The sequence below is a fragment of the Polypterus senegalus genome, chromosome 11 (genome assembly GCF_016835505.1).
Source record: "Polypterus senegalus isolate Bchr_013 chromosome 11, ASM1683550v1, whole genome shotgun sequence".
Taxonomy (NCBI): Eukaryota; Metazoa; Chordata; class Cladistia; order Polypteriformes; family Polypteridae; genus Polypterus; species Polypterus senegalus.
This window is the reverse complement of record NC_053164.1, coordinates 28,679,129-28,695,570: the sequence shown is the minus strand read 5'-3', so window position 1 is coordinate 28,695,570 and position 16,442 is coordinate 28,679,129. Positions and strand designations below refer to the sequence as shown.

The 16,442-nt window shown below is 36.3% G+C and overlaps 1 protein-coding gene across 5 annotated transcripts in view; it reads left to right on the top strand.

The window, feature by feature from the left end:
- Nucleotides 1-16,442, top strand: part of pak4 (p21 protein (Cdc42/Rac)-activated kinase 4) — a 130,906-nt gene that overhangs the window by 61,576 nt on the left and 52,888 nt on the right. For 2 of the 5 annotated variants that reach the window (XM_039768253.1, XM_039768249.1), the window contains exon 1: nt 6,962-7,070. The exons of 2 other annotated variants lie outside the window; for them this stretch is intronic. The gene's annotated coding sequence lies outside the window, so the exon portion shown is untranslated. Of the gene's footprint in view, nt 1-6,951; nt 7,071-16,442 lie in introns of those variants that run through there. One more of the 5 variants, XM_039768252.1, reaches the window with a different exon arrangement.

The window sequence follows — 16,442 nt, the reverse complement described above, 5'->3', positions numbered from 1 at the left end:
AGCAGCAGTATGGTTTCATGCCAAGCAAGAGCACCACAAATTCAATGTTTGCTCTGAGGATGTTGGAGAAGTTTAAAGAAGGCCAGAAGGAGTTGCATTGTGTCTTTATGGACCTGGAGAAAGCATGACAGGGTTCCTCGAGAGGAGCTGTGGTATTGTATGAGGAAGTTGGGAGTGGCAGAGAAGTACGTAAGAGTTGTATAGGATATGTACGAGGGAAGTATGACAGTGGTGAGGTCTGCGGTAGGAGCGACAGATGCATTCAACGTGGAGGTGGGATTACATCAGGGATCAGCTCTGAGCCCTTTCTTATTTGCAATGGTGATGGACTGGCTGACAGACGAGATTAGACAGGAGTCCCCGTGGACTATGATGTTTGCTGATGACATTGCGATCTGTAGAAATAGTAGGGAGCAGGTTGAGGAGACCCTGGAGAGGTGAGGAATGAAGGTCAGTAGGAACAAGACAGAATACATGTGCGTAAATGAGAGGGAGGTCACAGGAATGGTGAGGATGCAGGGTGTAGAGATGGCGAAGGTGGATGAGTTTAAATACTTAGGATCAACAGTACAGAGTAATGGGAATTGTGGAAGAGAGGTGAAGAAGAGAGTGCAGGCAGGATGGAATGGGTGGAGAAGAGTGTCCGGAGTAATTTGTAAAAGACATTTATCAGCAAGAGTGAAAGAGAAAGTCTACAGGATGGTACTGAGACCAGCTATGTTATATGGGTTGGAGATGGTAACACTGACCAGAAAGCAGGAGACAGAGCTGGAGGTGGTAGAGTTAAAGATGCTAAGATTTGCACTGGGTGTGACGAGGATGGATAGGATTAGAAACAAGTACATTAGAGGGTCAGCTCAAGTTGGACGGTTGGGAGACAAAGTCAGAGAGGCGGGATTGCGTTGGTTTGGACATGTGCAGAGGAGAGATGCTGGGTATATTGGGTACAAGGATGTGGAATATACAAGGCTGTTGTTCATCCCCCAAAGGCTCTTTACCAATCTTAGGGATGCAGGACTAAGTCCATTCATTTTTGGTTAGCACCTCCATAGTTATATGGCCAAGACTGAGATGCTGAGGAGAGTTTTTTTTTTTCCCTCAGGCCATACGAATTTTAAATTCTACTTAATCATTATCATATTTTTGTCATGTTTTTTTTATTACCTGTACAAGGCTATACATACTTTATATTATGCAAATTATGTCACTTTATGCTGCATCTGCACTTTATATTTATTGTACTGTGACTAAGGTTTTTGCATTTTTTGCATTTAACTTATATTATTACATATATTGATACAATTTGGTTTATGCTCAGTGAACAGAGCTGTATTTACCATACTCACATTTCACTGCCATTGTACTGTAAAATTGTGAATGTGACAAATGAACATGGTTATTAATTTTGTGTAATATTCAAACAGACCAAAGCCATTTGGTCACACCAGCCCACAGCCCTGTGTGGGCATTCAAATATAAACAAATGTATGCCTCCCTGAAATGTTTCAACACTGGCAGTAATAAAGTATTCTTATAGCACACACCTTTTGCCATCTTTTCTTGGGACAGTACCCCACATTTGAGAGAATTTTCTAAAACAAAACATGAAGCATCAAAATCAAGTAAAGCTGTGGTAGTTTTAGCCATAATGAAACCTGTCTGGCTTTTCCCATTTACAGTCATATAAAAATTTTTGGGAACCCTTCTAAATTCTTTGGATTTTTGTTTATCATTGGCTGAGCTTTGAAAGTAGCAACTTTCTTTTAATATATGACATGCCTTATGGAAACAGTAGTATTTTAGCAGTGACATTAAGTTTATTGGATTAACCGAAAATATGTAATATGCATCATAACAAAATTAGACAGGTGCATAAGTTTGGGCACCCCAACAGAGATATTACATCAATACTTAGTTCAGCCTTCTTCTGCAAATATAACAGCCTCTAGACACCACCTATAGCCTTTGATGAGTGTCTGGATTCTGGATGGAGGTATTTTTGACCATTCTTCCATACAAAATCTCTCCAGTTCAGTTAAATTTGATGGCTGCCGAGCATGGACAGCCTGCTTCAAATCATCCCATAGATTTTCAATGATATTCAAGTCAGGGCACTGTGACGGCCATTCCAGAACATTGTACTTCTCCCTCTGCATGAATGCCTTTGTAGATTTTGAACAGTGTTGTGGGTCATTGTCTTGTTGGAATATCCAACCCCTGCGTAACTTCAACTTTGTGACTGATGCTTTAACATTATCCTGAAGAATTTGTTAATATTGGGTTGATTTCATCTGACCCTGGACTTTAACAAGGGCCCCAGTCCCTGAACTAGCCACATAGCCACACATCATGATGGAATCTCAACCAAATTTAACAGTAGGTAGCAGGTATTTTTCTTGGAATGAGGTGTTCTTCTTCCGCTATGCAAAGCGCTTTTTGTTATGACCAAATAACTCCATTTTTGTCTCATCAGTCCAAAGCACTTTGTTCCAAAATGAATCTGGCTTGTCTAAATGAGCATTTGCATACAACAAGTGACCTGTTTGTGGCGTGAGTGCAGAAAGGGCTTCTTTCTCATCTTCCTGCTATACAGATGTTCTTTGTGCAATTTGCGCTGAATTGTAGAACGATGTACAGATACACCACCAGCCGCAAGATGTTCTTGCAGGTCTTTGGAGGTGATCTGTGGGTTGTCTTTAACCATTCTCACAATCCTGCACATATGCCGCTCCTGTATTTTTCTTGGCCAGCCAGACCGGCTGGGTTTAACAGCCACTGTGCCTGTGGCTTTCCATTTCCTGATTACATTCCTTACAGTTGAAACTCACAGTTTAAACCTCTGAGATAGCTTTTTGTAGCCTTCCCCTAAACCAGGGGTCCTCAATCACGGTCCTGGAGGGCCGCAGTGGATGCAGGTTTCTGCTCCAACCCAATTGCTTAATAAGAAGCACTTATTGCTCAATTAAGACTTCTGCTTCACTTTAGTTACCTCACTCATTAAGATTTTGAACCCTTATTACGTATTTTAGTCATAAACAGCGGTATTCTTGGTTTTTAATTGCTCCAAATTAGCAATTACATGCAAATAACAAAAGAGACCACCATTTCTCCATTTATCTTGTTACCATTTATACCTGTGTGCACTTAACATGAACTGTTTGGTTTAATTAAATACTTGGAAGGAAAGTGAAGAGAAAAAAGTGAAGGACTGAGAATTACTCGTCTATTTTAGCCTTCAAATCATTTGAATGATATCCTTAGAAAGGGGAAGAAAATCTAGGATATGAGAATTACCTTACATAGCACAGTTAAAGCACTGACAAGCCATGAAATTAAATTATTGGCAAGGATTGCTTTCTAATTAAGCAACTGGGTTAGAACAAAAAATACAGCCACTCCGGCTCGCCAGGACTGTGATTTAAGGACCCTTTCCCTAAACCATGATACTGAACAGTCTTTGTTTTCAGATCTTTTGAGAGTTGCTTTGAGGATCCCATGCTGTCTGTCACTCTTCAGAGGAGAGTCAAAGGAAAGCACGACTTGAAATTGACCACCTAAAATACCTTTTCTCATGATTGGACACACCTGCCTATGAAGTTCAAGGCTTAATGAGCTAATCCAACCAATTTGGTGTTGCAAGTAATCAGTATTGAGCAGTTACATGCATTCAAATCAGCAAAATTACAAGGGGCCCCACATTTTTATACAGCCAGTTTTTCACATTTGATTTAATTTCATACAACTAAGTACTGCGTCATTAAAAATCTTTGTTCAGAAAACACCCCAGTATTTAGATGTTCCTAGGAAATGAAAGACATACCACTGTTATCTTTTTTGTTGAAAGTAGGGTAAATTATTATGCAGGCTGAGAGGGGTTCCCAAACTTTTTCATATGACTGTATATTACACTATTCAACTGGCAGCCTTAGCATAAATAAGTGACTCTAAAATAATGTCTTTACTCTTTGGGTAAGAAGGTGAGGAAGGTGCAGTTAGGAGTGTTGTTGTTAATGTTTCTGAATAATACTTATATGAGGTGAGTATTATTGCAGTCTACTGGATTTAATCCTTTGAATGTGGTTTGATATAGCCTCTAAATATGTTTGCCTTTGGTGATAGACAGGACAAAGGATTCATTTAAATGATGTGAGTGCTAGCCAGGAGGGTATGCTAGGCAACATTGCTTAGTTTGGAGGCTAAATAGTTCCATGATTATATTAAGAAAAAAAAAAGAGACTCGAGATGTAGGTCAGTTATTGTTTTTCTTTTTTTGTACTTTACAGTTAGTACTTAAAAAGTGAGAGACTACAATATATCTGCTTCTGTGTAGTAGAGTCTAGCTGTAAAGAATCTACAGTATACCTTCTTACTGTATATATGCATACATTCACTTTTTTTTTTTAATAGCACCTTCCTTCTACAAATCACGTTGTAAGTCCTTGTGTAATTCAAAAGCATTTACCTGTATGCGATAAAACAGGAATATCCTGGTTTAACAATATGTAAATTACATGTATGTATAATTGGCTGTTTGTATCAACAGTCCAGCCAGTCAGCCTTTACTTGATTTAGTATGACTAACAGCATGCACCATCAAATGGCACTTTACAGAACTAATTAAATTATAATAAATAATCAAGCATCCAACTTGGCAAAACAGCCATTACAAAAAAAATGCTCTAGAGTCAAACACAAGGAGAATGCCAGAAATAAACTTGACAGATTCTAAACAGCAAGTGTCTTAAGGGTTCTGTACAAATCAGGCACAGCTGCTGTATTAAGTTACAATACCGGGTGCATACTGATACGAGGGGCTAACCTTTGTTTGTGCAGGCAGTGTGCCCTTCTGTAACTCAAGTGTGTGTGTGTGTGTGTGTGTGTGTGTGTGTGTGTGTGTTTGAATATATATATCTTGATTTCTCTACATAATAATGCAACTTTCTCTAACATGCTTAATCCAGTTCAGAGTTGTAAAGTTCAGAAGCCTATCTCAGCAACACTGGGTCCCATATATATAATATGTAATTGTATACAATATATTATCAATGTATTGCATTTAAAGTAGGGCTGTGTCAGTGTAAATCTATTACAAAACAAAATTGAACAGTCATTATAATATAAATAATTCATTATAATAATACATACTTAATAAAAAGGAGTAATTGCTATTATTCTTATGGAGTAATTATTTAAAACTAAAAATTTGAGTAGAAAGTTGCAGGAAGCAAAAAACAGAATAAATCAAATTGTAAAATCAAGCAGTAAAATAACAAGGACTCAACAGTCACATTTCTCAGACCTGTTTAATGAACAGTTATTACAGAAAGCAGAGTGCATTCTGTCAGACAGGACTCACTCACTACATTCAGATTATCAGTTGTTGCCATCAGGTCACAAGTTCAAGGTCCCAAGGACAATGAGCAACTGGTCCAAATACTCTTGCATTCCAACTGCTATAAATATAAAATGAGTTCAACTTTAATATACATCCAGAGACTTGAATCTTGGGATGAAAAGCAATCATTTGCAGCAATCCTCCATTAAGCCCAAATGTTTATTTAATTTTTATAGATAATACAGGGATGGGCAAAAGAAGGTTTACAGGTGTTTTTATGGAAAAGGATATGCAGATTATTATTATTACAATAGCTTTATTCACTCATTATTATTAACTGAAAAGAATGGCACAATGCACTTGTAAGCGCTCAAACTGCCAGCCTTCATTATTTACACATTCTTGTAGTCTATTTGCTAATAACTATAATAATAAGAAGATGGCAAATAAGAAAATACATTAATACAAGAATATATGTATATTTGAGCTAATGCTTCTCCATGCTTGCTCACTTCTATGTTAATATGTATAGAGTTTGTTTGATGGCTGTGTTGATATGTTTTATGCAGTGGTCTCTCTGTAAAACCTTCTGACAAATCAAATTTCCCTCTTGGGACAATTGAAATGAATTGAATTGAATTGAAGCCTATCCTGCATCTTCAGATATTTGCCTATCCCATGGCTCACTTGCAGTCTCAAAGACAATTCAAACCTGCCAGAAAACTTATACTGTACTACCTTTACACCTGTAAGAATTTTTTAAAATAAATAGATAAATGGGCAAAGAGTGATGTAATGAACATGAACACTTTCCTGGGCTGCTGCTTGAGTCGTGTCATATACTGAAAGGATCGTCTTGAACTAGATAAGCAGGTTAGATGATGGATGAATGAGTAGCTCACTCCATTTGGAACATAACTAAGAATTTACAACTCATTGTGCTGTTTGGGTCAGCAGGTGCCATTTTTCATTGTATAACTGAGATGTCATTTCATTTTCTAACTCTCTTAATTCTGACCGGAGTTGTGATGTGGCTGGAGACTTTCCTAGTTAGTGAAGGTGCAAGCAGGAACAAACCCTAGAAATGACGCCAGTCCATCGCAGGGCACACATACTAGGTCCGATTGAGTGTTGTCAATCTAGCTAACAGGCACGTCTTTGGACAGTGGGAGGAAAATGGAGTACCTGGAGAAAACCCACACAGACATATGGAGAATATGCAAACTCCATACATGGATGCGAACTCTGGTCTCTCTTCTGCGAAGAAGTAGTGCTACCACTGTGCCGCCTATTGCTTTACTGATGATCTATTTTTCATAATAATGTATAGGCATATACGTTTATCTAAATATATATCTGTTAGGTATACATAATTACATATACACAGGTAGATAATATGCACATGTGTTATAAGTGTGTATAGTGTTTGTGTGTACTGTATGTATATCCAGTTACAAATAATTTGATAAAGTTTTGCTTTTCTCGCGCAAAAAAAAAAAATAAATAAGAGTTCAGTCATGGCCCTTTAAGAGTAGCCAAATGGGAAATCCGACTCCACTGAGATTCAAAGGGGCGTGTCGGTGAGACTCCTGACGTCACGAAACTGCTGCAGCTCTTCGGAAGCGTATGGAATGTAAGTTTTGCTTAACGGCTCCTGCGGACTTCGGATCGGATCGGTTCGGCTCGGCGGACTTAACATTTTGAGGAACAGTGAAAGGTCTAGTTGAATATTTGAGTAAGTAGATGAAATACATTTAAGGTCATATCGCGACATCCCAAACAGCGAAGGCTACTCTTGTTACTCTTTTTTTTCCCTTCCTCTCTGTTTTCGTGCCTGGGGGTAAAAGTGCTCTGGTTGACCCCGGAGCACGCGGGAGTGCTCCCAAGTGACTGACTGGACAGCACTGTAGGGCGAGTTTGTGTCGTCGCCAGGACGTTTTCCTCACAGTCCCCTTGTAAGATTGTGTTCTGGTACAGTTTGTTTACTTTGGCAAATCGCCAGAGAGTGGCTCGCGTACCCTCTCAGGATTAACTTCATTTCTCCGCTTCCCTTTTAAATGCCATTGACCCACTCTCAGGTGTGTGCGTTGTCGCTTGCCGTGGTGTGCTCTGCACTTTCGCTTGCTAGGCAGCCTTTCTTTTCCAGTGTATTTTTTGCATCTGTTCTTTCCAACCCTATGTTTTTTTCCGTGTGGTTTTTCCTCGTGCTGTAATTTTGTCTTGACCAGTGGGACGCCGCACCATGCTTTGCATTTTCGTGACATTCAGCAGTTTTTAACGAACTGTTGTCTGCCCTTATTGGAGCCATCGTGGTTGCGGACTAATTCCTTTTAATATAAGTGGAGAAAGTTTTCTGTGTACGCAAGCAAGAAAATTGGAACTAATTTTGTATATGTCTGCTGGTTCGTGGTTAGTTTTCTCTTTACCAAGTAAAAATCATGTTCGTTGTGTGGGAGTTTTATCTGAAAAAAAATGTAGTGTCATAACAGGTTCTGTCTTGAACTGCAAAAGATGACAGTGTTGGAAGCATTGGAATAATTTGTGAACAGAATTACAGTCGGAAGACATTTGTTAGAGAATTATGCCACATTTGCAGGCAATGGAGTAGGTTCAAAGATCTGCCCATTTAGTAATAGGCTTAATTCACTTTATAACAGAATGACATCTGGCATGCAAATCTATGATATAATGATAGAAAGTAAATGTATTTCTTATTCAAGGTGACGTTATTGAGTAGTTAAGCCGAGATGTCTTGGTTTGGACATTTTTTTTTCTTTTTAATGCAACATAAATGTGGTAGACATTAAGTGCCCCTAGTTTAAATCTTGGCCTGGGGCACTGCCTGTCTGAAGTTTATGCATTTTTCCTGTGTCTGTGTGGATTTGTCCTGTGTTTCCTCCCACATTACAAAGATTTTAGGTTTATTTTAACTTAATTGGCAACCCTAAATTGGTCCTGTGTGGGTGTGAGTATACCCTGCAGTAGACTTACATTCTGTTAAGGGTGTCTTTAGCGTTGTGCTTCAAGTTCTTAGAATAGGCACCCCACATTGCAACCTCCCACCCCAAGATCTTGAATTAGATAAGGGGGTTTGAAAATGGGTTATGGGATACAAGATAGCTAGGTGAAGTAAATGGTCATTTCACTTTAGGCTAAAGAGGTTTAGTAGATAATGGAGTTTCATAGGCAGTACATTAAAAAAGAAGCTAGTTGGCACTGTGGTATTTTATAGCTCAGAGAAATTAATGGTCAAAAAGTAGAATTATGGTGCTTGAAAGCAATAAAGAAATGATTGATTTTCATTGACTTTTTAACTTTTTTCACAATGTTTAGGAAAAAATGTTAAAAAGACAAGGAAAATTAGTGTTTAGAAATATATACAATCAGTTAAAATATATTTGGCACAATACTATCTAGATATCTTATTTGAGAATTACTGTGTGGGGAAAAATTACAAAAGCTGCCAAGGTAGACTCACAAGGAGAAGGTGGACCTACCAGGAAGATCATATAGCACACAAGTGTAGGAAACAGGAGAAGTGAAAGTGCTTCAGCATTTCCTAGGTTGACAGTTAACTACTATTGATGTACAATTGGGTACTCACACTTGAGAATAATGTACCTTCATTATGAATAAAATTAAATTTGGGATATTATATAGAGCTTATTGTGGTGATTTTGAAATAAACCTTGAAATACTATACATCTGTGAAGTAAAAAGTACAGCATAACTTGGGATGTATTGCCTTCTGTTATTTATACGTTTACGAATATGTGTACAAAGCCTTTTCCATCCACTGCTTTATTTTTTATTGAGTGGTGCATTGTTGCTGTATAATAAGTTTGTCCTTTCATTGGGTAAAATGTGCCTGTGATTATTCTTAAGCAAAAGGAGACAGACTAGTTGAAAATTGTTTGAAGGAAGTCTTACCATTTCCTGTATTTTTTTTTTTTTTGGTTTGTAGAATTTTCTTCCTAATTGCTTTAAGTCTCATTAATACATTTTATATACTAGTGTAATTAAAATGTGCAATTGGATTATGAAATGGTTATTAAACTAATTCAGTATGTGCATGAGAACTGACAACTTTTTAAATTGTAGTATGTGTTTTTTGCCTTGTAAAATGTGTTCTTCATTTAAATAGACCCTTAGACCACCTATTAATATAGTATTTTATTAAACAGATGTGTTGTAGTATTCTCCCTAATTGGCTAAATGATCAAAAAAGATTGCATACAGTTATACAGGACCAAATTAGATTCATGTCGTTCCTTTTTTTGTGTGGTTGAAAGTATGAAATTGTCTGACTTAAACATGTCTCTTGAGTAAAAAAAAGATGTATGGACTTGCATCATGTTGCTCTTATTTTACTGAGTTTTATTAGTAAATGTAACTTAGAAATATTTGATGAACAGAAGGTGACAAGCTTTGATTAGTTAACTCAAATGGATTGTTTCACCAGTTAAACAGTTAACACCCTGTGGAAAAATATTGTCTTGTCATTTTAATAAAAAACAGCTTATGGGTTTGTTGCTTTATTCTTCATATGCATTCATGATAATATACCGTATATATGTTCAGTTCAATAATTCCAATTTTTAGTCAGGTCTTTGTTTAGTTTATTTTAAAAGTCTCATGTATCTTCAGGTTTTTCACATTACTTACTACACCTGTGACTCCAGAAAAACATTGATGTCTAACAAAAATCTAGAAAAATGTATTCAGGTTAATCATAAAAGGATAAACCAAAAACTTGTTTACAGACAACCTTAAAATTCCTGGAAGCTTCTATTACATGTTCAGATATAGAATTCCATTGTTAATTCAAGCTAAAACACTGCATCATATTTTTCCTCCTCACTCAGATTAAACAGTAAATGTTTTAATATATAAAATATCATTTTTATATGTCTATCTAAAGAAATAATCTTTACACTATTTGCTTTTATTCCTCGATAGTTAACTTCATTTTAACCTTACATTTATTTGTCCAAAATTCATACTTTTCTATAACTCTTTGATTTGCATCTACTGAATTGACCAGAGGTGGTTATACTACCATCCTGGTATTAGTCGATGGCTTGGGATTAGTGAGTAATTATAAAATAAGCGGCTAGGTATTGTATACCTATAGGGTGGTCCAGATCTAATTGTGCAATTTTCATTACGCTATAACAATGTGCAACACAGGATGTTGGAGGAATTTGGACCACCTGCAGGGCATAGGTCTCCCAAATCAACAAAATATTTGACCAGACTGGTAGCGCCAGTCACCCGAAATTGTACTGTTTTCCTGCATTGCATTAAGAGATGCATAATTAGATCTGAAACACCCTGTACAGTCTTGTTAATCAGTTTGCCAAGTGATAGATAGATAGATACTTTATTAATCCATTGTGATGAGTTGATTGTGTACTTCTGACATTTATTCAGCAATCGTACATGTGACTTTAATGATTTTTTTTTCTTCTAGCTGAAAAAAGCATGTCCAGTCCTATTGAATATATAAACAACAATGATCATGTTTTAGCAAATTGAGTTAATTAGTAATAAATAGTTTCCTCGTGGATTGACTATTAATCAGCATTACAAAGATCTACTGAGGCACCTGCAGGAAAGCATAAAAAAAAAACAGCTGGATCAGCAGCACAGGCAAAATTTAATTTTACATGATGACAGCACACCCTGTTCATTGCTTGAATGGACTAGGTGTTGGGAAAGGTTGTGGGGTCCAACGGCAGTGGGGCATCTGTTGGTTACGAAAGATTCACTGTCTTGACTTTGCTGAAGATGCTGTGATCTTCGAAGAGTCAATGGAGGCTCTGATCAGGGCTCTTGAGAGACTGAGAATGGAGTCTGAATGTCCTGGGTAAAAACCAAGATTCAGTCCTTTAATGACCTCTTGGGCATGGCCATCAGCAATGTGTCTGTGTGTGGAGAGAGTGCTCATCTTGTCGAGAGGTTTACTTACCTCGGCAATGACATTCATGTCTCTGGTGACTCATCCTATGAAGTCAGTAGATGGATTGGGAGAGTTTATTGGTTCTCATGTGGTTTCTGGAAATGGGTGTGTGGCACCTCTGATATTCTGTGCAAAAGGACGAAGGTCCAGTTCTGGAAAAGTACTGAAAAGCACAAATTTTAAAATGGTACAGTACTAACATTTCAGGATAAACGACTGCTGGGAGTAAATGTTAGTTTTCCTCTTTTCTGTGAAAGACATTTGGGAAAAAAATGTTTCCAGGAAAGAAACTTTCTTACATTTCAATAAATGGTGAGATTTTTAAAAAAAATATATTTTTTTATTAAATTTAAACACTTTATTGCAAACAGTAGCCTATAAGTAATAAATATAACAATACATGTTTATGATTCAAAGAAAAACATGAGATCTTTTACACAAACAAAAGGACATCAATGATGCAATGTCTTTTTTTTTTTTTCTTTCTTTCTTTCTATGGAAATTGTGCCAAAAACACTTCTGCTATAACCAAAGTCAGAAACTAGAGATAATCCTTAGGTCTAAGTGCTGTCCCAATGAATAGAGGAACAAGATCAGTACCAAGTTTAATAATTCCTTAGCTAGTTTTGTTTTGGCTTTTTGTTTCTCCTCCCTTTGCTCAGCTGGTTACCGGTTAATGGCAACACACCAGCAATTAATATCTTTCCTACTCTTAATTAATGATGTGGTGCTACTCATTCCTCTTCAACAAAGGGGCAGAGCACATTGAAAAAGTACATTCTCATGAAAACTTAATAAAAATCATTTCAATTGTTAAGCTACATCAAATGAAAATAAGTAACTCAGATGTTATTGTAAATGTTATTCACTTCAAACATAGGAAAAGACCTTGAAATCTCTATACGGAAAGTAAAGAGAACAAGACATGCTACTAGAATCCTATCTGAAGCATAATTGTCTCTGTGTAACTCATTACCTATCATCAGGGTGACCTAAATGTACAGCCTGGATGTTTGATGGTCAAGGATCCTTGAGAGTAAAAAAGTTTTGCTAGCAGTTTTTTGTTTCAGTGGTACTTCACAGTCTTTCATGCAACACGCATACAAATGACCACTTACTTAAATCCTCAAGGGAGAAAGATGTATGAGTAACGGTGCATTTAAATCTTGGGGAACTGAGGGAGGTTAATCACCTCATCACTCATTTTATTTTATATGTTATATTCATATAGTATAAATATATGCCTTTGACACCCAGGGGTCTTAATCTGGCTTTGCTGTAATTCATTTTCCAATTGTGTAGATAATTCAGAAGAGTTGCTGTTTATCATTCGTTATGTACCCAACTTTTCCTAATAACCAAATTAATCAGTCTATAAACACCTAGTCAATGAGTAAACAATATTCATAAACAATGTCTCATTGCAACGCAAATTTCACAGTAGTGCACAAGCTCTATATAATTTTTGTGAGAGATCTCAAGATGCTTTTTCATGTGTGTAAGTATCTCTGATGCATGTGGAATTTTGTGACTGTACCAAGAGTGCTAAAATTACTCACAAGGGTGGTCTAAATTAGTGCATAACTTTGTTCCCTTTCTTTGATTCAAAGAAGCACACTACAACTGCACTTAGTCTTAGTCCACATCTCTGGGGTACACTGCAACAGTGCTTAACCTGAAAGTTAGTCTTGTTACTATAAACATGTAATAACACCAAATCAGGACTGGATCATCTCAAGCTGATAGCACCCTACAACTGACCTATAGTTTTAGTTACGTGTCTTTTTTATACAGCTTCATATTGTTAAAATCAACATTTTAAATGCTTACAGTTTACTATGCAACAAAGTTTGATGAACAAATAAGAAAGAATTCAGTCATAATTTTGTATCAGTAAGGGCTGGTTTATACTTCATACTCAAAATGCGTACACGCACACATCATGGCTGTCACACATTCTCTGAGCATATCTTCAGAAATTAACGTGATGCACGCACGAGTTGCAGTACCTGCAGAAAGTCGGGAGGTGCAGTGTGATCAAGTTGGAATGTGACGTTAGAGTCTCTGTTTAGTATAAACATGTGACAGAAAGCCGCTTTGCAGATCTTACAGGATCAATGTGCATGCTTCAATGTTTGAATGGTTTGGTGTGGTAAAGCAAAATGCCTACATAAAAATGCTTTTGTGGTGCTTTTATATGCAAGCTTTGCATATTCCCCAATGTAATGACAGAATACATTTTAAAGGTCTCACATACCATCTTCTGTGACGTCAATTTTTTTTTTTTTTTTTTGCACCTTCACATTAGCATCAGAATGTATGGCAGCGTAAAAAAATAGGGATACAGTTTAAAGGTTTTTTTTTTGTGATTAAAGTGTAAATTCCACTTTAAATCTTGTAGTTTATTTTATCATTTAAGTAGACCGTCATAAACTTCATCATAAAACCAACCCACTTGTTAATTGCTACGTGCTTCTTGGGCTTCTTCCTGAACTGACAGCAGCGGCAAGCAGCAATTCCCACACAGAACACATTAGATTTATGATATTCCAGCTCTCTGCGCATATTGAATCCTTAGATTTATACTTGATATCACTTTCATGATGAAATGCATTAAAGTATTTATATTGTGTTTTACAGATAAATTGTTAACTTCATTTAAAAAATGAATACTGTTAATAATTACACACTTGCTGGAATGGACGCAATTCAGAACTGTTTCATTTGTTAACTGTATCAATTATTGGCAATGTCAATATTTCAGTTTCACCTCATTCACTTGACATTCTTTAGGAGGCAGCAGGGGAACATCTTACTTAGTTAACCTGCACATTGATGTTTGAGTTACTGTTCTTAACCTATGACACATAAGGGTTTAACATTGATAATGGAAATTTATGTATATAGATTAAAAAATATACATTTGTATGTTTATTTGTATATACAGTATTGCCCTTTTTTGTATTTTTTTTTTTTTTAATAATTTACCCAGTCCATCTATCAGACCACTTTTGTACATTACAGGGTCATCCATGTTCAACCTATCTGTAGATTTTGAAGACCTTTTTGCAGTTTATGTAACCACAAACAGTTATATGAATGTAAACTTCTAGCAATATATTTATAGACTTGAAGAGTGAAGAGCCGGTTTCATTTTTCATTTATAATTATTTGAATGGAAATACTTATCTGTATGGAGTCTCTGGCAGTAGCATGCTGTAAGATGGGCTACCATGTTTTCACTCATGCTAAAAGCACCTTGGGGAGATGATGAGGCTAGAGATGCACAGACACCATTTGGCCAGGAGAGTCAGTCACTCAGAGAAAGAATGATTACAGATCCTACACTGTTATGTGAGATACAGCCAAAAAATTTAACACAAAGGAAAAAAGTGTTTTTGAACCTTAGCAATAATTATTGCAAGATATAGTACATAATTTTTATGGATATTTCAATAGAAAAATTACTTTTAAATTAAAATACATTCCAATAGAATACACAAAGAATTATAATAATAATAAAATGTTAATAATCATACAAACAAAATTGAATATACATCCATATTTATCCTTAGCAGTGCTTCCTGTAAGTAACTTGAATGTACTGTAAGTGAAACATATTAAAATACATACTTTTTGTAAAGTTGTGCTTCTTTTTCATGACTCTCATTTTCTGACTGTATCATCAAGCCAGAATGTGAATTAGCTTGACTGCTAATTACCTGATACGCTATAGCACTTAACTTTCACTTCTTCTCTCTTCATAGATAGTTAACCAGCATCGTTGGGTACAACATATGAGTCTTTTACTTTGTTCAACTGCGTATGTGTTTTCACAATATTGAAATTACTATAATTTCTGTCAGCTAGTTTTTGAATATATGTGCACATGGATTAAAGCAGAGACTGTCTTCTGAAAGAATCTTACTTAATACTTCATGACATTGGACATAAGAGTTTGAGGTGTAAGGTGTGAGATTTTTTTTTTTTTTATACTATAGTTCACTGTTTTGAATGCTCTCTGCTAGCAGTGCAGCCAGTGAGAATGAAGACATAAATATACTCCAGAAGATGGATTATGAAGGCCTGTGCATTGAAAGGGTGTTTAAAGTTGTGGTTTTAATAAAATAAAAGTAAAATCAGTTTCATGGGAATGGTTTTAAATGGTCATTTGTAACGGCTGACCCCTAACACAGTCGGCAGCTACACTACCAAGACCTGTGGCCTGGATGAATTACTGAGACGAACCTACATATACCAAGGCAGTACCTCTAACAAATAATATTTTCCCCTCAATCGACGGTTTAAACACAAGCACACGAAAGCAGATATGTAAAATAGGTGTATAAATATATTAAATTAAACACAATTTTCCACATGTAGTATATATATATATATATATATATATATATATATATATATATATATATATATAGTAGAATATGTTTATCCCTCCACCAAAGCAGTAACGTGAAAAGACCATGTATATAATAACAAACTCTCCCTTGTCCCTGTAACATATAATAAACACAAATAACAATAATGAATGCCTACTGAAATGAAAATGAACGTCCGGGTATATTACTGTCTTGAATACGGATGACTGATCAAGATAAAATTGATTCATTTGAATCTCCCAAATAAATGGAACAATCTCACCATGTTTCCACGGCATATGGTGGATAAAGAAGTCCAACCCGGGGTTTCTAGCGATAATTGAGTTTTAGTGAATCCAGCGGAATGAGAAACAAGCTGGTTGCAATACGCAATGTAAAAAATAGCAGGAATTGATGATCTGTTGTCATTAAATGAAATCTCAATTTTTCTCCTTCCTCCTCTCTCTTCCTCTTTCTCTCCTGATCGTTGAAATAGTAAAGAGCCTGATGTAACTGAATGTGAACAGGTGCTTTCCATCCTGGGGCTGTGGTCTCTCCCTCATTCGTCCCCTCTGCACTTATGGGGACAACATTCACTGACATACACATAGCGAACAGTAAACGGGACGATGGAAATAACACGCACTCAGCACACACATTGAATACGTTATTACTATGCTAGCACTGCAGCCAGTGAGAATGAAGACATAAATATATTCCAGAAGCTGGATTATGAAGACACGAGCATTGAAAGGATGTTTAAAGTTGT